Below are 23942 nucleotides of genomic sequence, written 5' to 3'. Positions count from 1 at the left end.
TGAGCTCATAATGTGGACCAACACTTCATTACAGTGTTGATTGATTTTTGGGTGGTTGGAGGCATCTGTCTACCTCTTTTGATTGGATTACCTTTACTGGGTATTTCTGTAGTTGAATTTAGTCTTCAAATTTAAAATAATCATGTTAAACCCACTTTGTGGTCTTTCTCTTATCTAACTCTGTAACAACCCCTTTCTTAAATATCCTGTTGTCCAAATAATCTATTAAATTGTACTATTTTTACATTCATCTGTAGTAGAGCTACTAGGACTTGATATTTCAATCCCTATGGTAAATTTGCACTCTCGATGTTGGCAGTGGGCTTGGAGTGGTGACAAGGAGGGAGGGTAGGTATATCATCGGGGTCATCAGGTGCGCACCCTCCTTCTTTGACGTTTCGTTGATAAGCCCATGACGTCTCCAGAGGGCTCAACGGTGCTACCTGGCGTCCCAGATACACCCCCCCTCAGTTCCATACCCTCCTGTCTTCATCTTGCAGCCCAGTTGTTGTCTTTCCTTTTAATCCAAATCCAATTGCTGCTTTCTTCTGCTGCATTTGACAAGGACTTGATTGCTTGTTGGAGGGAGTGACCCCTCACCCCCATCTTCTTCAATAGACTGGTCGTAGATGTAGCAACGAATCCCCTGCATCCCATTTCTACAGGGAAAATCTTGGTCTTCCAGCCATTCTGGGCAGCTTCAGTTGCCAGTTCAGAGTACTTGGTCTTTTTCCTCTCATTATCTTCTTCGACACCATCTTCCCATGGTACTGTCAATTCCACAACATATGCCAGCTTGGCTGTTGTGGACCACAGGACCATGTCTGGCTGGAGTGTTGTAGCCGCAATGTCTGGGGTAAACACAAGCTTTTTTTCCAAGTCCATGTCCATTTTCCAATCCCGAGCAACCTTCAGAATGCTTACATCTTTGAGGTTTAACATTTTATTAATATTCCTTCTCAACCAAGGTTACAATTCAAATCTCTGCTGCCAGGACTGAGGGACTGAGGTTGAACAGGCAAGGATATAGGAGACGGAGAGGTGATCTTATAAAAGTATAAAAAATCATAAGGGGCATAATTAGGGTGAATATAGTCAGCCTTTTTACCTGGAACCAAGAATTAGAGGTTTAAGGTGAGAGGGGAAAGCTTTAAGAGGAACCTGTGAGACAGCTTTTTTTTTATTTCGAAGGTGATATCTATGTGGAATCAGCTGCACGTGGATGTGGCTGAGGCAGGTATAGTAATAACTTAAAAAGACAGTCAGACAGGTAAATGAATCGGAAAAGTTTAGAAGGATATGGGCCAAATGCTGGCAAATGGGACCAGCTTCGATGGGGCATCTTGGTCAGTAGGGACCAATTGGGCTGAAGGGCCTATTTCTGTGCCATATGACTCTCTGACTCTGGAGTGGAGCTTGAACCCATGACTCTATGAGCCAAGGAAAACACATGCCAGGAAGTACTACAGATCACAAACAAACAATTAAAATCCCAACATTTTGAGCATCAGTGCAAATGGAAAACATATGTTCTTTTGCCAACTCCTCTAAATTAGGCATTGAGGGATAAACTGAGGCACTGGTGCACAAACTGGGGTTTTAAGAAATCTGCTATACCAACATAAACTCGACAAATACCAAAGGCCATTATTCCCCACATTCACTTTTTGGGGTCCAAGCTGAGCTGGCATTTATCGCCCATCCCTATAATTGCCTTTGAGCAGGAGGTAGTTGCCATCTTTTTGAACCACTGCCATCTTTCTGGTGAAGAGCCTTAGAGTAGGGAGTTCCAGGAAATAAGCTGATGGAGCAGTAAATATTTTCAAGTCAGGATTGAATGCAACTTGAAGGGTTTCTCCATGCCAGGATCCAACTGTTAACAATTATTAGCCTGCATCCTTGGTTGATCCCCAGTACTACTCTTGCTGCCTCTAAAATGTGCTGCTGCCATGTAGTGGGGAAAGGGTATATTCAGGGATCACGATGACAATCTGTCTGAGACATTGTCCTCAGGATACGGTTCTGTGAATACAACAGTAATACACTGTTCATTGACTTGTCCGTAGGACAGATCTCCCGATTGCATCGACGTCAACAAGACTGAGAACGGCTTTTCTGTGTCCAAGGTCAGTGTGGAGGTACAATACTGTACAAAAGTCTGAGACACATACCTGTATATATAGCTTGAGTGCCTAAGACTTTTGCACAGTACTGTATTTGTCAACATGGAGTGGACAGGGAGTTTGTAAATCTGGTGGGAGCAAAGGATGTTGGGAATGGTGAGGGTGGAGTACCGTGGGAGGGGTGTGGGGACAGGTGGCAGAGAAGGAGAGCCAGGGGCAGGGGGTGGCGCAAGTGTAGACACATCCAGCCCTGAGACCCCAGGCAAAGTCATTTCATTCCATTCCAAACAATTGGTTTATTGATCATTACAGAATATCTCTCTGGTGCTTCCTGCTCCCTCCCCTTTTCCCAACCATGATTCCCCTCTCCCTGCCCCCTTCCCACTCTCAGTCCACAATAAAGACCCATATCAGAATCAGCAGAATCAGGTTTATCATCGCTCACATGTCATGAAATCTGTTTTTTTTGTGTGGCAGCAGTACAGAGCAATACATAAAATTACTACAGTAGTGTGTAAAAGTCTTAGACACCCTGGCTATATATGTGCCTAAGGCTTTTGCATACTATGGTATATCCTTCTTATTGTATTGTGTTTTGCTTGAATGATGAAGCAACAGTGTAACAGAATGGTTTGCTGGGCTACTTTCACTGAGTCAACGATACCGCTACACAATTCACACAAGAGGCTAGGCTGTGTAGGGAAAGCAATTACCTCCCTTAAAGGACATCCGTGAACCAGATGTGTTTTACCAGAATCTGTAAATTCGTGATCATCATTATTAATGCTGGTTGCTTTGAATTTTAATTCCAGATTGTTCCACTCTAAACTGAATTTAAATTCCATAGCTGCTTTGGTGAGATTTGATCACATCTCTAGATTGTTAGTCTGAGCGACTCTTCACGTAATTTAACCACTGTATCACCTTCATATCCAGCTGGAATTAATCGAGATGTCTCAGATTCACTAATACCATTTATCAGGTGGCATTGATACCTTTTAAAGGGTTAATTTATGAGGAGCATTTGATGGTTCGGGGCCTGTACTTGCCAGAGTTTAGAAGAATGAGGGGGGATCTCATCGAATATTGAAAGGCCTAGATAGAGTGGACATGGAGAGGACATTTCCTATAGTGAGGGAGTTTAGGACCAGAGAGCAGGTCCCTTCAGGACAGAGAACAACATTCTGAGGTGTCCAAATGCCCAGTGGGGTTGTTTTTCAATAGCCAAACCTTGAGATGTGTTAACGTGCAGATAACAGAGATGAAAAACATGAATAACTTTGTTTCTTCTTTTTAAGCTTTTTCCAAAATCTATCACAATTCTGAACATACTGCAATGCAATGGCAAGAGGTGTGCAATGTAGCCAATCTTTCCGGGCTGTTTTCAATTTGTTTGCTGTGTGTCCTTTAGTCAAATCTTAAGGGTGCACCCACCTTACAATAAGGACTGCAAAATTTTAATGATTTTTAATCAAATTAAAAATTAATTTGTTGTAAGGATCAAATTATTAGCAGGCATCTTCCACAATCACTGAAGGAAGTGCAGTCCCTGATCAGTTTGCTGTCATAACCAGACAAATACCACAAGAAATAAGAGTGTTAAAAAGAGTACAAATTGCTTAGGCTCTTGCTTTCAATAGTCCACGGACAAGATCATCATTAACCCCCTTCAGGGCCTCATTAGGATGTGCAGCCAAGCCTGGCCCACAAGCCCATGAAGTCTTCTAATTGCATGAATCAGTGGTAATTGGGGCCTGAAGTAATGTATAGGAGAATCTGTCAAGCAGCTCTCTAACCTCGTCTATCATTCGGCATCAGAGCTTCAAGCCTTAAACTTCAACCTTTCAAAATTGAAAGGCATACTAATTTTAGAAAAATGGATGCTGCCATCGTTGTTTATTTTTTTCAAAACTTGCCCCTGACAATTGTTCTAATAGTATACTTGTCAGTTTAAGATGTTTTTTAAGAGAATGATTAAAACCTGCATAGCCAGTTTACACCTCACAAGAATCCTGTGACAGGAGAGACAGAGAGGCACAGCGAAAAGCTCATGCACAGCTCAAATGGGTTAATTTCAATTATTCATGACATTATGCCTATTTTCACCAGCCAACAAGCACTCCAATCCCTGCAGTCTTTTTCCCTTTCTCATCCTCGCAAATACCTTCAACTTCATGAACCATGGGGGGATGAAAGGCTTTCCCTCCAGCCTCCTGTTGGAAGTACTGGAGCAGACTTAAACTGCTGAGGACCATTTGTTTTCTTCTTCTCTCCCTGGTTAGGCTGGCTATACAATCAATGTTTTCCTATACTTGACCTGTGTATCCCTCGCTTTCAGGGCTAGAGGAAATCTTACTTAGAACTTTTATCATAATAGGCTGTAACAATGGAAAACTGACTTTGGAGTAAATCATGAAAATATAATTTGAGAATCGCACACTTCGGGGAATTGGATCATGACGCGCACGGAGAAATGCGACATTTTTCCCCATATGTGAGGTCAATCATCATGCAGTGGTGTTGAGAGCGTTTTCCAGGTCCAGTTGGAGTGACCAGCAAGTTGTATCTTTTTCCAGTACACCAATTGTTGGTCAGTCTCTCTGGACCATGCTTTCAATGCAGTTGTCTCCCTGAAACAACACTTCCTAAAAACCGACATATTATAACACAATATACAGTGACTTCTACAAGAATCACAAACATGTTCATGGCATGAATATGTCAAATGAAGAAGAAGTTTCTCAGTGTCCTCAAACAGCTGCTTTACCTAGTATTCTTCACCTGGAGCACCACCCCAAGGATTAATGTTTGCTCCCCCTTCACTTCCAATACCCATCTCTGCTCCAACCAAGGCAGCTGAAATTCACCATTATAATGACCATGGGACTAACAGGAGCAGATGATGCCATCAGAGTAATGCTTTGATTCAAGTGTCTGGAACACTCCAGGATGGGAGGGCTTCATGTTTTTTCATCATTTGCTGTCTCCTGCATGACTCAACCATCAGTCGGCGGTGGAAAGGGTGAGCAGTTTCAAGTTTCTGGGTGTCAACATCTCTGAAGATCTATCCAAGGCCCAAAATATTGATGCAGTTATGAAGAAGGCACAGCAGTGGCTACACTTCATCCTTGCAAATGCCTTCAACTTCATGAACCATGAGGAGATTTAGTACGTCACCAAAGACTCACGCAAATTTCTACAGATAGAAAGCATTCCAACTGGTTGCATCACCATCTGGAATGGAGATGCCAACGCACAGGATCGGTAAAAGCTACAGAGGGTTGTAAACTCAGTCAGCTCCATCATGGGTGCTTGCCTCCCAACCGTCGAGGTCACATCTTCAAAAGGCGATGCTTCAAATGGTGGCGTCCACCATTAAGGACCCTCATCACCCAGGACATGCCCTTTTCTCATTGCTACCATCAGAGAGGAGGTACAAGAGCCTGAAGAGACACGTTCAATGTTTTAGGAACAGCTTTTTCCCCTCTGACATCAGATTACTGAATGGACAATGAACCAAACCATTACCACTATCACACTATTTTTCCACTTTTTTCATATATAGTGCAAAAAGGGTGCCACGGTAGTGTAGTGGTTAGCACAATGCTATTACAGCTCGGGACGTTTCAGAGTTTGGATGTCAATTCCAGCGCTGTCTTGTAAGTCCTCCCCGTGGAATGCCTGGATTTTCTGCAGGTGCTCCAGTTTCCTCCCACAGTCCAAAGACGTACCAGGAAGGTTAATTGTAAATTGTCCCATGATTAGGTTAGGGAAATCAGGATGGTGGGGTTGCTGGGTGGTGTAGCTCAAAGGGCCAAAAGGGCCTACCCTGTGCTGTATCGCTAAATATATGTGTATTATCTATATCTTATTGTAACTTCTAGTATCTTTTTATTAAAATGGCTGGCACTGTAGTGCTGCCGCAAAAACAACAAATTTCATGACGTATGTCAGTGATATTAAACCCAAAGCTGATTCTGTGTTGGGGCTAGACTTTGCCTGAAACGCTCCAGCAGGTGAAGGGGACGGTGGTGTGGCACGTGTGGGCACAGTGGTGAATGGAATTACAGCAGGTGCCAAAGGAGGAGCCAGGCAGGTAATAGCAGCCCAACTTGGCCCCAGTTACAATTAATTTGATAGCTTGCAGATTGTCTTGAGATCACGCACTCTGCTAGCTAGCAGAGAGTCTGTACGCTGGGACAACGCCTGCTTAACCAGACTTTGGAACTCAAGGTCCCACAGGGAGAGGTTAGTACAGGAGTGTCATTCAGCTGCAGCACATCTCCCCTTTCAGAAAAGGGGAGGTAGAGAAACTTCTTAACTGTGGAACTGCTGCCTTTAATAGTTAAAGATGGCAATGGTTCATTGTGCACCTTGGATATTGCTTCATCATTAACAGCTATGTCTAGGCTGACCCCTCAGGAACTAAAGAAGAGTCACTCAATCCAGTTGAGTGGATCCATTAAAGATACTTACAGACAAATGCCATGATTGAAGTTTAAACACCTACGGAATCCAAACCATCAATGTAACTGGCGATCAGGTGTTCCCAATGTTTTTCATGCCATGGACAAATATCATTTAGCAAGGTTGGGTGCCCCTGCTGGCAATAACCTGCTCATGAACTCTGTAATATGTAACGTTCAATATCACAACCAATAGTGTGGCTGGGCAGAGACACTATGGGACTACCTCATGTGACGTAGACTTGAATCCTGAAAAAATCAGTTATCTGAGGAACGATAAACACAAGTGATTCTGCAGATGCCAGAAATCTTGAGCAACACACTCAAAATGCCAGAGGAACTTAGCAAGCCAGGCAGCATCGATGGAGGGGAATATCCTTCATGGTTGACTTTCTCACATGGTCTAACCCTTCACTTCCCTCTGGTTCCCCTCCTTCTTTCCTGTCGTCCATGGTCCACTATCCTCTCCTATGAGAAGTCTTTTTTTTCAGTCCTTTACCTCCCCCACCCCAGCTTCTTACTTCATCCCCCCTCCCCCACCCACCCACCTTCCCTCTCACCTGGTCTCACCTATCACCTGCCAGCTTGTACTCCTTCCCCTCTCAACACCCCCGCCCCACCTTATTCTTGCTTCTGTTCTCTTTCTTTCCAGTCCTGATGAAGGGTCTCAGCCTGAAATGTTAACTGTTTATTCCCCTCCACAGATGCTGGCTGACTTACTGAGTTTTTCCAGCATTTTCTGTGTGTTTATCTGAGGAACCAGGAAGCTGAGAGATCTTCTGTTAAACAGAGACCTTCAAAAATCCAGGTTGCTAATACAAAGCCATAGAACTGTACCGAATTGGAGACAAAAACCAGTGCAAACAGCAATTATGTGCCTTCATAAATGCAGGTATTTAATAGAAGTACGATGGGCAGCACAGTGGTGCTCTCGTGATCTGGGTACGATCCTGACCTCTGCTGTCTGTGTGTGGAGTCTGCATATTCTTCCTGTGATCACATGGTTTTCCACCAGGTCTTTTGTATTCTTGCCGCATCACAAAGATGTGCATACTGGTGGATTAATTGGCCATTCTAACTTGTTCCTCATGGGCATGTGTGTGATAGAATCTGGGGGGAGGTTCATGGGAATATGGAGAGAAGATACTGGGAAAATCAGTGATTACTTTGCAAATCAGCATAGATTCAATGAGCCAAAGTATAAATGACATGACAAAAGCTTGAAGATGAAACCAACTAGGCAGACCTCTTGACTGAAGCATTTCAGAGACAGATGGGGGAATATGTTAACATTAACAGTCCTCTCACAAAATATGGAAAATGAACTGACAATGGTCCATGTTTCAATAATATGACAGAACTTTATAGGACCAAGAACATGGTTTGATTATGGATACTCTACAATACCTTCATCCTAAGCTAGCCTTATACTGATTGTCAATAACAACAAAGCCTCAATGACACCACAGGGCCATAGGGAATAAAGAATGCCACCATCAGAACGTAGGGCAACAGCATCATTCATTAACTACTGGACTATTGGACTATTAGACAAAAGTGCAGCTCCTTGACAATCTTCATTTCTCCCACATTGGTCAAGTGACTCACATTCCTTTATAACACTTTCACTTTCTTCATGGGAAGGTACCTCGGCAATTTGGCAGACATAAATCCGCTTTCAAAAACACTCAATAAGTTAAGGAGCGATAAAACTCCCACTGAGGCAGCCCACTGCAGCATGAACTGTCCCATTCTTCATCAGTTTCTTCAGTCCACGTACAAACTCCACAGTTGTGATAACTGAAATGAAATATTTTCATTCATTGCTAAGAGTAAACAATACCACCAAGAGAAATTTACTCTGCATCAACAGAGACTAATTACTTGACATTTTCTAATGCCTTCTGACAATGCTCAACAATATTTTGGCCTCCAAGCATCACCCACCACTACAGACAACACCATTCCACAGAGGGTTTTTTCTTTGCCTAATACATAACTGCTGACATTCTTGATGGATGACCATGACTAGAACCTGTATGGAGGGACTGATTGTGATGGGGATATATCTCAGGATGAAGAGCTGTGGTCTGGATTGTGGAGAAGCAGGTGAGCATGTTGCCTGGCATCCACTGAAGGGATCCTGGCAGAGATCAGTACTTCCATGGCAGACAAAGGCCTGCTTATCTGCAAAGCCCAAAGCACACAGCAGCTGTCAAAGAGCCTCATCTCGAGCCAATTCAGATAAGTAGTTTCTGCATGCTGGCGGCCTGCACCCTGACGGCAAGAGTATGCGCCTATTATAAGCGCTCAGTTCTCGAAGGACTGCAGTTTGTTCCTGGAGGAATGTCTCCGTTCTTACAGCAATCGAGTCTCAAAAGTGATCAGACAAGCCTGGGACTCCAGTCACATCTGAAAAGTGTGGAGGGCCTGCGCATCTGTGGCACAGTCAGCTTCATCAACTTTGAGATGCCCATATTAGTTGGTACAGAACTGTGTGCACCTTCCAGGTAGAAATAACATGCTCCTAGCTCTACACAAATCCTCACAGGGGTTTGGAGACTGGGCTGCTGATGGCAACAGATGCCTAATATTGAATGCTCACCCTAAATCTCAGTTAGGTCTGGAACACTGGAAGATCTGGAATTACACAGTCTGAAAAAAGACAGATTTCTTTTCCTGAAGTGAAGCAGATGGGTGTTTATGACAATTCATTACTGACACTAACGTTTTAATTCCTTATTTTCTGAAATTTCCCAGGTATCATGGTCTCAAATTCAGGGTACCGCATCAGGAGTCCAAGACTCTGTATAATAATCCAGTAACTTTAACTATCCTGCTGCATGGCCTCCTCCATGTCGTTTGATATCTCTTATATTCTGTCAGACTGGTCAAAGCACCCAGCATTTTGGAATGCAGGCATATCAGTCTTTCCATCGTGCTCCTCAATCACAGTATTCATCCAGTTCCTCTGAGACAGAATTAATATGCAAGCTCTCTCTCAGAGAGTTGGCACATTACCTCTGGCCTAATAGCATGCCATCTTATGTAGCACAGTGATGGGCTGCTGTAGTATTATATATGATTATACAGTCACTTCCTCTCCTGCAGCCATACAGTATTCCTCTACAATGTGGGGCGAAGGACTAAGGGTGAGAAGAGCTGTCTAGCAGATCTCCCCTGTGAATCCACAAAGATAAGTTTTTCTTTTCACCCACCTCGACACCTCTTGTCCAGTTATGGAATTTACTTTTCATACTGGTCCAAGCGTGAGATGGATCTTTGTGTGCAGAGTTCATCTGCCATGTCATTTTGATCTTTGTCTTAAGTGTCCTCTTGGTACAGAGATACTCTTCCTCTGCTCCACCACCATCCACAAGGTCTTGGTTAATGAATCACAGACTCCCTTCTTCTCAGTTATTCTCTCTTAGTTACCAAAATCATACCAGTTTTGGCTCTGTAGTGCCTTTGTTAGAACCCTGGCATGAATTAATGCCGGAAAATTCTGGAACACGCATTAAATCCAAATAGTGGGCTGTGCAGATCGGTATCGATGTAAGTGGTTGTGGCGCAAATGTACATTGTCACCATGGTCATGATTGGAAACCATAGGCATTTAGGCCAAGGAGATCCACATTCACAACTTTCAAAACATGCATAAAATAATTAATTTGACACTATGATCCTGTTCTGGTAATCTGGCACCCTCACACTTTGATGGCAGACTATTGGACATTGCCCCGATCAGTATACCAATACATATTAAAATCAGATTTTTTAAAAAAGATGTTAGACAATAGAACACGGAGGTTTCTAGTGAATTAGGTGAACTTAAACGGAGTGCAGGAAATAAAGTCAGGTGAGAAAGGGAGTACAGGAAACAGGGCCCAGGTGTGTTTTAGACAGAACAAAGGAAACATGAATTCTATCCAAGTTAAACCTGACAGGTGAAGCAATGTCCTTCCTTGCAAAGCTGCATCTTTTGTTTTATAAGGGATTGTTCATTGATGACCCTTGCATTAAGGGATGGTGCTTGAGACTCATTATATTTCCCCTGCTCTCACCCAGCCCTCCTGTGATCAGAACTGTTACCCGGGAACATATGAAAATACGAGAAGTAGGAGGCCACTCAGCCCCTCAAGCTCTTGAGCCGATCTATAAAACAATTAATGACTTCTGCTCTCTCAATCTACTTCATCATGGCCCATGCATCTCATCTGAGTACCAGCACTACACTTTTTCTAAAACTGTAACATGATATTCTGATTTCTGTTATTGCCTTTCCTTTTGTACTTTGTCAATGTACTTATGTATGGAATGATCTGTCTGGATGGAATGCAGAGCTTTTCATGGTACTTCAATATATGTTACAATGATAAACCTGTCCCATCAATCAATAAGGTCATGACTGATGTGCCCCAGGCCTCATCTCCATTTCTGTGCTAGTTTCCAAAGAGCCTTTAATTCCTTGATCTTTCAAAAATATATCCACCTTCACTTTTAATAGTCCCAAAGATCCAGGCTCCACAACCCTCCAGGGTAAAGAATTCCAGTGTTTCCACTTTAGAATAAGCTCCAGAGAGATATGGAGGTCTCAGTGCAGTCTATTGCATGCAGCACGCACTTGCCAATAAAAAGATGGACAGCCACTGCTCGAGGAAGAGGCTGGGTGATGTGATACGGAAACTGTAGAGCAGGGGGAGAAAGAGAAAAAGGGCAGCTACCTCCACCTCTTTGCCCAGCTGAGGAAAGGGATGAAACACTGGCTCCCTCCTTGCCTAATGAATTGTCTACAAAATAAAATTCTGGATGTTGGTCAGGTCGACCTCTGCACAGTCCTTAGTAATAACATAATGCATCAATCACTGTCAGCAGCTCCACCCACAGAAGATGCAATGGTAAGCATTGTGAGAGCAGTAGAAGGCAAGAATTACAAGATAACACTTTGGGGCTAAAAGCGACTGTTGCCAGAACAACTTGCCAGCTGTGGCAGGAGTCCAAATACTTGAACATTCTATAGTCAAACCACAATTTTTAAAAGAGAGAGCATTATTTGATATTCAGCCACAATCAAAGGTTGTACTTGACCATATTCACATGACATCAGCAACCTTTTGGAGTTAAGTATGCCAGTGTTTGCAGCAATGACAGCAGCTTTTAATTAGCAAGGATGTCAAATCGAATGCTACATTAATGGAAAATTATTACGCCTTTCAATAAAATTACACATGCTAGCATCTTTTCCATTTCACAACCTTGTATGCGGGGTTTCTTATTCCCACATTATGGCACAGTATTCCCAATGCTTCCACACTGATTTGATGACCCACAAGAAAATTCTGCTGTACATGAACTGGCTTTGATTAGTTGATCACAGCCAAGCTGAAAGTTGCAGGCAGGTGACATACTCACCAGTTTCTGAAGGCACAAGATAGACAAGGGTAAAACAATTGGCTGGCCTAAGACTGCATTCCCTATAGAGGGGTATGGTGGCAAAGTGGCTGAGTTATGAGTGGTACCTCACCAGCATAATCTTTGACACTCTAAGATCAGACCACAGATGTGGGACAAGGTCCATGGTCTACTCAAAGCAGTGATCTCCACCCTCAGAGGCTTAGATTACTTCCATCAGGCACATCAAAGCCTTGGAGAAGTATCACCAATGTGGTCTCCACAAATTCTCCAGGAAAAGTAAACAACTTTGGGGTCCACTCCCAGCCAACATCTCCAGCATTAAAGCAGTTCTCATACTCACCCAGCTCCACTATGGGTGCAGCTCTTTCAACCATCAGGGACACCTACAAGAGTCAACCTCTCAGGAAGGCAACATCCATCATCAGGGACCCCCACCATCAGGGCCATGCCCTCTTCTCAAAGCTGCCATTAGGCCAGCACCTCAAAGCTTCTTCACCACTGCCATCACATTCTTGAAACAAATTGAAAATCCCTAACTCTCTCTCTCATATTTCATTGCACTAATGTCCTTATGCTTATTTTGGTCATATAAGCTGCATATCCATCAGACCTTGTCTTGATGTAAACTAAAGATGTGTGAGCATATAATTTATGTTAATTTAAGTTTATGTTAACTTATGTTTGTCATGTTTCTAATGTATGATGCTGCTATTGCAAAAGTTCATTTTCATGGTATTTATCCATGCCTATGATAGTAAACTTTCACTTGCCCAATGTCTTGTTCCCACATCAAACACTCTATACTGAGCTCTGTGTGTGATTACTAGGACAGAAAAAACAATTCAAAGATATCCTTCAAGCTTTCATGAGACAAATGTACCATCCTCACCACCTCTTGGGAATCCTCCACCTGTAGCCAATCAAAATGGAGGAGCTGCATCTGGAATAGCATTGAGAATCTGAAGTCTCTTCATCAGAAACATGTAGAAACCCAGGGAAAATAGCAGGAGTGAACTGCTTCCCAAATTACCCAGCTACTCACCCCGTCAACCATTTTCTGCCCCACCAACAGTAATTTGTGGATCCTACATTGGACCCGTCAGCTATCTAAGAATGAGAGAGAAAGCAAGTTTTTCTTGATCATATGGACTACATAAGAGTTTGTACCAGCTATTCAATCCCTCTTTCTTAGAACATTGTTCTGTAGGTTAGGATGAACCAGGTTCAGCACCATGCTCACACAGATTTAGGTTACAAGGCTTGAGGGAGATGGGGATTCAGTTATTGGCACTTGGGTGACATACCTTAAGAACATCCAAGTGTTTCAGGAAAGTCTATCAGTGTGTCAATGGAGAAAGCACCTCTGACTGCATACACTTGCAATATTTTCAGGACAATTTAAAATAACCAATTAACCTACTAACTTGTACAACTTTTGGACTCTGAGAGGAAACCCACATAGTTCACAGGGAGAATGTACAAACTCCTGACAGATGATGCCAGAATTGAATTCCTAACTCCAGAACGCCTCAAACTGTAATACCATGGCACCCATAATTTGGTTACTGACATAGTTTTCAGAGAAGAATAAATGTAAAAGATGAAAGAATGACAGTTATTGCTCCAACAATTAGCACACTTAGTATAGGATTGAACATTCACTCAACCTCACTTGCTCCATTATTGAACTGTTCTCACAACCTATGGACTCACTTTCAAGGACTCTTCATCTCATGTTCTCGATATTTATTGCTTATTTATTTATTTTTATTATTTCTTTCTTTCTGTATTTGCACAGTTTGTTGTCTTTTGCCCACTGGTTGAAGTCCAAGTTGGTGCAGTCTTTCATTGATTCTGTTATGGTTATTAATGTATTATGGATTTATTGAGTATGTCCACAAGAAAATAAATCCCAGGGTTGTATATGGTGACATATTTGTACTTCGATGATAAATTTCCTTTGAAATTAAGCAAATCTGGCGTTATTAGGAAAGGCAATTATAACTATTTCATGCAGTAGGTAATGGGGATGGAATAACTTTAAAGATAGACAATTAATGGTGGCAGCACAGAGGCTCGAAAACCTAAGAGATATGTTTCAGCTTATCAGAAAGGGATTGATGAATACTGGGAGACAATAGGAAATAGTTATCAAGGTCGATGATAAAAAAAAGAAAATAAACTAATCAATTTGCTGTGTTTGAGTGATCTTCTCAACCACCAGACTAATACAATGAACTACTCATAGATTAATTTCTCATTGTCATTTTAAACACTGGTATGTAATCACTTTAAAAAAATCACGATACAATACGATTTCATTATTAAATCTTCAGTTAATTCACTTCTGAGCTTTTCTGTTGATCTGCTAGTTGTCCATAAACTACGACAAATTGACTAAGTATGTAGAAACAAACAGGATTGTGTGATCCGCGTCATAAATAAGTTTGCATCAAGTACCAACAGGAATTTATTTATGCAAAATCTCTAGAGGAATCAGAAGCACCAGCTGAAAGAGGTATAAAGTTGAATGTTTGGTGGCAAAGTCACACTGCAAGAGGGATAAGCATCAAGTTCAAGGTTGAACAAAGCAAAGTCTTGATCTTTTTACTATTTCATTGTCAGGAAGGGACACAGCAACTTTGCAACCCTATGTGGGGAAGGAGAAATATCATTTGAAGTATCCAGAAGAGAAGCCTGCAGCAAAAACGGTCATGGATGAGGTTACTCGTAAGTAAAATGACTTCTGCTGCAGACAATCTTTGCTGTTTGCTTTTCCTGTAGTTTTATGCACTGGAAGTGTACCAGCTGGTGTCTTTACTGCAGCTGTGCAGAGTGGATTAAAACAGTAGCTCATGGTATCAGAGTGAGAGAATTAATGGGAAAAAAAACTGAATACCATACTTAACTGAAGAATTCCAATACCTAACTACAAACGTATATTGAATGTATATAATACCAAAATACATTCAATGTATACAATTTCCAAGTCTATTTCAATCTCTGATCCTCATCTAATAATAAAGGGCTTTTCCACCATCTATTTTTGACAGATAGTGTACTGAATATCTCTGATGTTGCCAATATTAAGGAAATGTTTACCCTGCACTTCGCAGAATTGATGGTATCAGAGGCCACAGCTAGACTGTTGCACCACAGCGATGAACCTCTGACAAGTACTCTCCATGAACATCTCAATCTATCTCACAGTTCAAAGAACAATTAAGAGGATCGAAAAGAGTGAACAAGAATGACATTAGTTAATGGTAAACAAGGAATTCCCTATATTCCTCCATAATTCACAAAATTATATGAATGGGAAAGGTTATTTGGCCAATCTTAGATTTCTACATTGCAGTCTGCCCATTATCCATTCTCTCTGTACCATGATATGTAAATTTCCAAGTTCACAAAAATTAGAAGCACTCATGTTCTGAGACTGATCTTAATAATGTATGACCAGCAACTAAGATATCCCCTTGTTCACCATTTATGTCTATAGCAGTTGATTTATCAAATAACTTGAATTCTCTGTACATAATACATTTTAGCCTATGAAAAACTGAGGAATCTCGAGAACAAATGAATGCTGCAACTTCTTCCTGGTCCGTCGTTAACTTATGAAATACACCATCAGTGGGCACAGTGCTTAAGTAGCCAATATCCCATTAAATTTTCTCCTCAGTAAAGAACGAAAGGAGTATGCAGTAGGAAAAATAGCAAGTCTTTACACAAAAGAATATTGAAAATGTTGTTATAAATTCCTTCCAAGCTGAATCAGATTCTCCCTTGAAAAGGAAAAGCAATAGGGTAGGTCGTGTTGGAGACACATGCAGCTCCTCCAGCAGATTTCCTGTTGCTCCAGGTACTGCTGGAAGCAGCCGCTGCCAGGAACTTGCTGCTCTTGATCCTTGCCCACCCACACTGGCTTTTTTAGATGCAAACAGGTGAGCAACCTAACCCTCTGCACCCAGGAGGTAAATACCAAAGATTTTTTAATTGTTTTTAAACATCTTTTACAACCAGAGGCCTATAAAAACAGCTTAGAGAGATGTAAATTTTAAAGTGATGAAATGCCTAACACAATAACCTTTCCTAACATCCTTCTTGCCTCTAATAGACTGAGGGTGTAGATGCAAACGCATCCAGCCCCTCTGCTCTGCAGCAGGGCTCAGTGGCAAGTCCACAGGTGGAGCTGTCGGTCAGAATCTCTGGCATCCAATTTCCAAGTTTCGGTTTGCTAAAGTAACAAGCCCAAATTCAACTGAGCCAAGTAACAGCAGGCAGTCCCATATCAAAACGCCAGCTGTCAGTCAGCTTGATTTCGACCATTAAAGGAATTACAAGAAATATTAGAAAGGGCAATATCAGACTATGGGCTTGTTAGAGGTTGAATGTCAATTTTAATCAGGAGTTATGTGGATAGCAGCCATTAATACAAATGAGAAACCAATCTTCAATCAAGGACAACGCAAGCTGCATGAATACACACATTGTCTGCAGAGAGAGCCCTTCTCTCAGTGCAATGATAAAAGGCTGTTCTGGGTGTCTGAATTCCCAACAAAGGTACTCGAATATGCAGGCATGTTCTTGTCAATTGAGAAATCCTCCCAATGTAAATAGTTAGCTGTGTAGCCATTTATACACACCCAAAATGTTAAACTAAACTGTGCAATTGCAACTATAGAAACTTTATTTAATTGCCTGGTGTTATCTTTGTGCTTAAGGACCATAAAAACTCCATATACTTTGAGCTCAGAGTTTCTGTTGAGGTATTCTCCCGGGAAAGAGTCTTCTACCAGGTCTGCTCCTGAACCCCTGCATGTACTGAACAAAGGCTGTTGTATCTGCAGCTCCAGTTTGTTTGTGGCTCACTCGATCACAATTGACATGCAGAAAAGCTTGTGGAGACACAATAGGCTGATTGAGCTTTTTCTGTGCTGTACCAGTTTCTAATTAAGTAATTTTATGTCCTGGAAGAGAACTCAGCCAGAGGAAGAAAAACCAAAGGTTAAAATGCTGATTTTTAATTTTACACTGTAATACAATCAACTTTTCAGAGATACTAATTAACAGGTATTTCTCAGGTTGGCAACGCCATATATACCATCATGCAGTGACACTGCCAACTCCATTGAAACTGCAGGCAGAATACAGCATACAACCAGAGATGAATTTCAAGGCAGCTATGTTTTCCGCTATTTTGGGATAAAAGTACTGCTCATACACGCCATGATGCAGGGAAATAACCACTTGCAGGCATGAAATTTTATCAGCGTGGAACAAATCGTGATGTATCTTCAACATTGTCCCCTCAAAAGAGAGTATTATAAAATGACACAAAACAGCGATCACACAAGCTGCAGCAGAACGACTATCCTTTAACCAATGATTAAATATTTATTAGACTAGAGATGCACAGATTTTGTGTGCCCCGAACTTGGTTAACAATCTTAAGCTCTATAGAATGTCACTCACAAGAATGGCAAAGTCATGAATTTGCTGCGAGGTCCTTGCCCACTGCCACGCATACTATGTTCCAATGTGGGATTCCCTATGGACTCCAGTAATAGAGTGGGAACTTCCTGCAGTTTCCCAGGGAATATTTTTCATGCTAAACATACACACGGTCAGACCCAGTGCTGAAAGTCCATTCTGAGGATGCTCACAATTTTTGAATTGAGTTAAAACTAAAGAAATCTGTTGTTTCTAATGGTTATTATTAAACATTTATCTCCTAAAATTTATTTTAAATGGATTTTATACAGTTTTTCATTATTTTTTTCTGTATTTGTAGACGTCAGCAATGCTCCGAGACACTCAGAGATTTGCTATCAAACGGATCTGCCTGGGGGCATGCCTGAACCAGCTAACAAAGCTCCACAGAGCCTCCCTGATTAAATCCAGCTTCACAGACCGGCTGGTGGGTTACAGTTGGTCTTTCCCTATCACAAAGAGCAATGCCAGCCAATCATGTTGCAGCCCATCCAGAAGGTAGGACGGGTCAGTACAGGTATGGGTCAGTGAATGACAGCAGCCTGCTGTTCACCAGGGTGGACCAGACAGAAATGTATCATGGGCTGGATTCAGCCCACAAGCCATATATTGTGCATCGTGACATTAGATGGAAGAATCAATGGAATTTAGATATTGATGAGTCAGATTAAGAGAAACTGTAAACATTTTGAATGAAGCTGTTCGCTCTGTATCTTGCAGTCATACTAAAACCCAAACTGGTTACATCCTCCAAGAAATCTACACATTTTTAGGTCTCCAAGTGGACTGAAACCCAGAATTTTGAACTGCATTAGTAAATAAGTATCTCATATGACTCAAATGGGTACATTTGGTACAGTATGTGTACCTCTGCAAATCATATCAACAGAATGCTCCAACTGTAAAAACAGCCACCTTAGCCCAAAATTCCACACATGGACCATTTAGTGCTCACAAAGGTTGGCAATAGTGCCTTGTTAATTCTCAACATTTCCATTTATCAACCAGCTCAATACATCTGCAAAATCGTTTACACTCCCGTTATCTTCTATGCAAAAAATACTTACTTTAACCTTCCTCTCAACAGTTTTCTGATCAGTTTCTTCCTCTTAAAGTTCCAAACAAAGTCAACATATGTTACACACTGGTGCTCAATATGACCACATCTTTGTGTTGAAACTTCACAGTATGAGGTGAGGGAGGAAAAGTTATCACTGTATTTGTACCAAATCAATATTTATAACTATGTGGTGCCCAGCTTGGTTTACAAGCTAGCAGAGAGATGTCTCACATCCAACACAGCAATAAACTACTTACAAATAATGCAAGCAAGATCTCATTTATTTAATATATTTATAAAGGGTTATGGAACTTCCTGAATAATTCGTTGTATAGTTAGAAAGGGAGGAACATTTTTTTGCAGACTGAGCTGCAAAGTACTCCTCAGTTGTTGTCTGCCTTGGAGCCTATTCTTTCTTGTAGTGGGTTCCAGCGTACAGTCTCCTGCAGGGAAACTGGCTTCCAGTTGATCAGGAGCTCCAGCACAGCACAAATGACATTTTCCACTCTCGCTTTCTTTGACTATGGCAATTGTCAAAGCTATCATTTAAACTGAATGCTTGTGTACTGTATGTCACAAAATAATTAAAAAATAAAACGCATAAAGCATTTTAAACAGTAAACTACTAACAAAAGGCATTAAAACAATTAATTTAAATCAACTCAATAAAATGAAAATGAAATTAACTTCTTACAGTTTTCCCTGCGGCAGTTTCTTTCCGTAAAAGCAATAGGCCTGGTTAACCCTGGAATGGCTCAATGGACAAGATTTCCCAAGCTATGGTACTTGCTGGGGAATCTGCAGATATCTAACACAAAGCCAGTGGCAACTGACCAGCTATGTTCAGGTGCTCCCAGAGTCTGCCAGTTAAAGTAGGTGAAATCCAGCATACTACAGTTATGCAGAGTGATTTTGTAACTCTGCATTTGCAAGGTTGTAGTTGGAAGATAATACAGCCCCTTCACTAGCTAACAGTGTGAATCCCTGAGCTATTCATTTCTTCATAATCATACAGAAAATAACTCATTTTGTTGAACTCTGGAACATCAGGTTTGACCCAAAGTACAATATTCATTTTGTTGGTTGGTATGGAAATAGTTCATTATTAATTACTTCTAATAAAGGTAATAAAAAGTTTAACATAGAATACTAATTCACTTCCCACTCATAGTACTGTCATAATAATTTTCAGAATAAGTAGATATAGACAGAAATTTGCTACTTCCTAGCAATTTGTACGAACAGGTCAGGGTTTAGAAAGTTGTGACTGTAAAATAAAAATATTTGCATAAAGTGCTTTAGCTATGGGCAAAAATTGCAGAGGATGGGCTTGTTTTCCATGGAGTGAAAAGAATGACAGACTTACAGTATATAAAATCAAGAGGCATAGATCAGATAGTCGGAATCTTTCTCCCATGGTAGAAGAAAAACAAGAGGACATGGGTTTAAGGTGAGAGGAAGGAATTTTAAATTGGTAATGGCACTGAAACTGGAATTGGTTTATTATTGTCACATGTACCAAGATTCAGTGAACAGCAAACCGTTTATACAGATCAAATCACTACACAGTGTACTGAGCTAGAACGAGGTAGAAAATATAGTGCAAGAGGTAGATTGTGAGGTCAAGGTACATTGGATTTGAGGGTACATTTTATTTTCTCCTCACACAGAGAGGAGCAGGAGGTTTCCTGGGCATGGAATATTAAAGCTGGGATGTTCTGTTGTAGCTTTATAAAAGACTAGTTAGACTGCAGTTATGTGCTGTAGGAGCCATGCATCTGTTCCCTATCTGCCTTGTGTTCTGCGTTTGCTGTGTTTATTTTGGTAACTAGTCACATGGGTGGGGGTGTGGTAAAAGCCAGAATAAGTCATGTATTCGTGCTTTGTTCATTGCAGTTTGTAGCTTGGGACCAGCAGATGTTGTATCTTTTCCTCCCTTGAGTATGCTTAAGTTTCATCGCTTCGAGATTGTATGTTTGCTAATTGCTGATAAAGGATCAAACAAAGGATTTGACTTTTGGAGCATTCACTGGAGCTGGGGGCATGTCATGCTAGTATAACAAATCTGTAGGGTGGCAGGCAGCTGCAATTGTTTTGGTTTGGCTTGGTTTTGCCGCTACATTCTGTCAGCAAAAGTTTTCAACAGGTATACTGTACCAAACAAGTATGGGTATTTGGACAAGTCCATGGAATTTGGAGCACCAAAGCCTGGAGCAGCTTGTGGCAAGCAATGACATATTGTTGGTTCATGCTGTGTGTTTGAGTTTGAAACACAGTTTTGAACAGTCAGCGCTGCCAGTCCAATTGGGAACTGAAAGCTGTATGGTGGTGCTTGCTTGAGTAGTTCAACCCTTGGTTCTGTTGAAATGCTGAATTGAAATACTTCCACTGTGAACAGCTTAATTGAATCTGCCGTTGCTTTGTCTGGTTAGTGCACTTGGAAAACAATATGAGTCAAGCTGGAAGCAGTGACCTTGAAGTCAGGACTAAGAGAGAAATTAAACAAATATGCAATATTGAAGGTCAGATTGCTGGAGGAATTGAAAATATTTATAAAGCCACAGAACAGACTGTGACTAAGTATAAATCTGAAAACAGTGCATCTAATGTGCATGTAGCAGATTTTTTTACTAGTAGAGTGTTCTGTGCACCTAATACCTCATTGGTACACAGTAGAATGGAGCTGAGTTATACACAAGACAACAGGTGTTGAGGGATAAACGTGCATTGGAAGAACAAGCGGAACAGCTTTGAAGAGATGAAGAACAGCTTCAAAGAAACCAGGAAGAAAAGATGGAACAGCTTCGAAGAAGCCAGGAAGAGCTTTGAAAAAAAAAACAGGAACAGATGGAAGAGCAACTTTGAAGGAAGATGGAGCAGCTTAAGTTGCAGGAAATTGCAGCCAAGATGGCCAGAGTTAAAGTGTTAAAGGCTGCAAGTGCTGTGAGTGTTAAACGTGCTCCAGCAGGGTAGTTCCATGGTGAGAGTTCCTATTTTGACATGGCACAGAGAAAATCCAGCATACCTAATGTCAATGTGGATACATTTGAGGAACATATGTCTATAAGCCACAAGTTTGAACCCTAAGGTGTAGCTTATTTGCAGTCTATGCCATCACCAACAGCAGAAGGTGTTTCTGAGGATATTGATTTACAGTATGATGACACTCGAGTTTCAAGTGATAAAGGTCTAAATGCTGTGCTGGAGGCCATAAGGACACAGAAGGAAATAACAAGCTTAGTGATGCAACAACAACGCATTGCATCTCTGCCTAAAAGAGAGATTCAAATCTTCAATGGTGCTCCATTGTAGTTTCATTCATTTATGAGGGTTTTCAAGAATAGCAAGACTAATGATTATGGTGACCATCTCTCTTTTCTCAAGCAGTTCACTGAAGGTTACCCGAGAGAGCTTGTCAAAAGTTGCCCGTGGAGAAAGGATATCCAAAGGCCCAAGCTTTACTACAGGAACATTTCAGTGATGAGCACAAAATTGCTACAGCCCACATGGAAAAAGCTCTTTCTTGGCCACATATCAAATCAGAAGACATGAAAGCTCTTCTAGATTACAGTCTTTTTCTTAAAGCCTGTTGCAGTGTCCTGGAGTATGTGCAAGACATGTGTGAGTTGGACATGCCTGCTAATATAAGGATTGTTGTAAACAAATTGCCCAATGAACTTTGGAAAAAGTGGAGATCAGCGGTCTATAAACTGCGAGAAAGGCACAACGGTAAGATTACTTTTACTGACATTGCTGATTTTATTGAAAGGCAAGTAAAGATGGCTACACACCCAGTGTTTGGGAATGTATGCTACATCACTGGCAGTAAGCAAAGGTGTAAATAAAACTAAGCCACAAATGCAGTCTTAAGCTAAAGGAAGCAACTTTGCCACTATTGTGGCTACTGTGGAAAGTGAAGCAACAACTGAGCCTGGAACTGATGAAGACAGTGTAGATACAAAAGAAGTTGTGAATGAAGCAAACACATAGAGTACTGCCTTGGTACCTAATGGCCTTACAGGGGTGGGTGATCACGATTGTAAACCTCCTACAACTTCAGTTCAGGTGACGTCAAAGAGAGTAACAAGACAGTGGTTACTTATGTTTTCCTAGATTAAGGAAATACAGATGTTCTGTACAGTGAGCCTCTTAAATAAACTCCAACTGACAGGAAAAAGAACACACATTCTCTTACACACCATGAGTCAAGAGAAGACTGTGAGTAGCTTCATTGTTTCAGGATTGGAAGTGGCTGGCCTAGATAGTGAAAACTATTGTGAACTGCTTAACATGTATACACAAGAATGTACACCTTTCCACAAAGGGAACATTCCTCTTCAGAGAGGTTTTCAGGAATGGTCTCTCCTGAAGCATATTCTTTTGACAGAAATTGAGCTGTTGATAGGGGCAAATATGCTTAAGGCATTGGAGCCATTGCAAGTGAATCACAGTGTTAATGATGGACCGTATGCAATCAGAACAATGCTGGGTTGGACTGTTAATGGATCATGAAGGAGACCGTGGTGGGGGAAGAGACTACACTCGGCCAGAGCTGGACAATTAACAAGAATTCAGATTCGAACTTGGATGAGCTTTGGCAGCAGCAAATCAGCACAGGTTTTCCTGAATGCAGGCAAGAGGAATAACCTGGTTTGTCAGGAGAAGATCATAATCCAGGATGTATACACACAAAATGTTGGAGGAACTCAGCAGGCCAGGCAGCATCTATGGAAAAGAGTAGACAGTCGACATTTTGGGCCGAGACCCTTCATCAGGACTGGTGAATGGGCTCAGCCTGAAAGGTTAACCGTTTACTCTTTTCCATTGATGCTGCCTGACCTGCTGAGTTTTTTTTTTATCCTCCAGCAGCCTGTGTGTGTTGCTTTAGATCTTCAGCATCTGCAGTTTTTCTTGTGTTTGTGACAATCCAGGATAGACTGCTTACCAAAAGAGGACATTTTGTGTAAACAATGAGATTTCATGTTTCCTGCATCTTGGTAGCAAGTAGTTGTAATTATTCTAGTATAATAATTAGGGGGCTGGAATGTAGGAGCCATGTATCTGTTCTCTATCTGCTTTGTATTCTCTGTTGTGGATTTATAATGTTTACGGTAACTAGTCACATGAGTAGGGACGTGGTAAAGGTGAAGGGAATAAGTCACGTATTCATGCTTTGTTCATTGCAGTTTGTAGCTAGGGACTGGCAGATGTTGTACTTTTGCTGACCACGCAATAACGTTTAGCCTACCCTTGGGTATACTTAAGTTTTATCACTTCAAGATTGTATGTTTGCTAATTGCTTATAAAGGCAACTTGACTTTTGGAGCTGGGGGGCGTGTCATACTGTTGCAAGCAGCAGCAATGGTTTTGGTTTGGTTTTTC

The 23942-nt window shown here is 41.4% G+C and overlaps 1 protein-coding gene across 9 annotated transcripts in view; it reads right to left on the bottom strand.

Annotated features, from left to right (window-relative positions):
- Positions 1-23942, bottom strand: part of pknox2 (pbx/knotted 1 homeobox 2) — a 533394-nt gene that overhangs the window by 36347 nt on the left and 473105 nt on the right. The window lies entirely within an intron of this gene.

Source organism: Mobula hypostoma, chromosome X2 (genome assembly GCF_963921235.1).
Source record: "Mobula hypostoma chromosome X2, sMobHyp1.1, whole genome shotgun sequence".
Classification (NCBI taxonomy): Eukaryota; Metazoa; Chordata; class Chondrichthyes; order Myliobatiformes; family Myliobatidae; genus Mobula; species Mobula hypostoma.
This window is presented reverse-complemented; position numbering and strand designations above follow the sequence as displayed.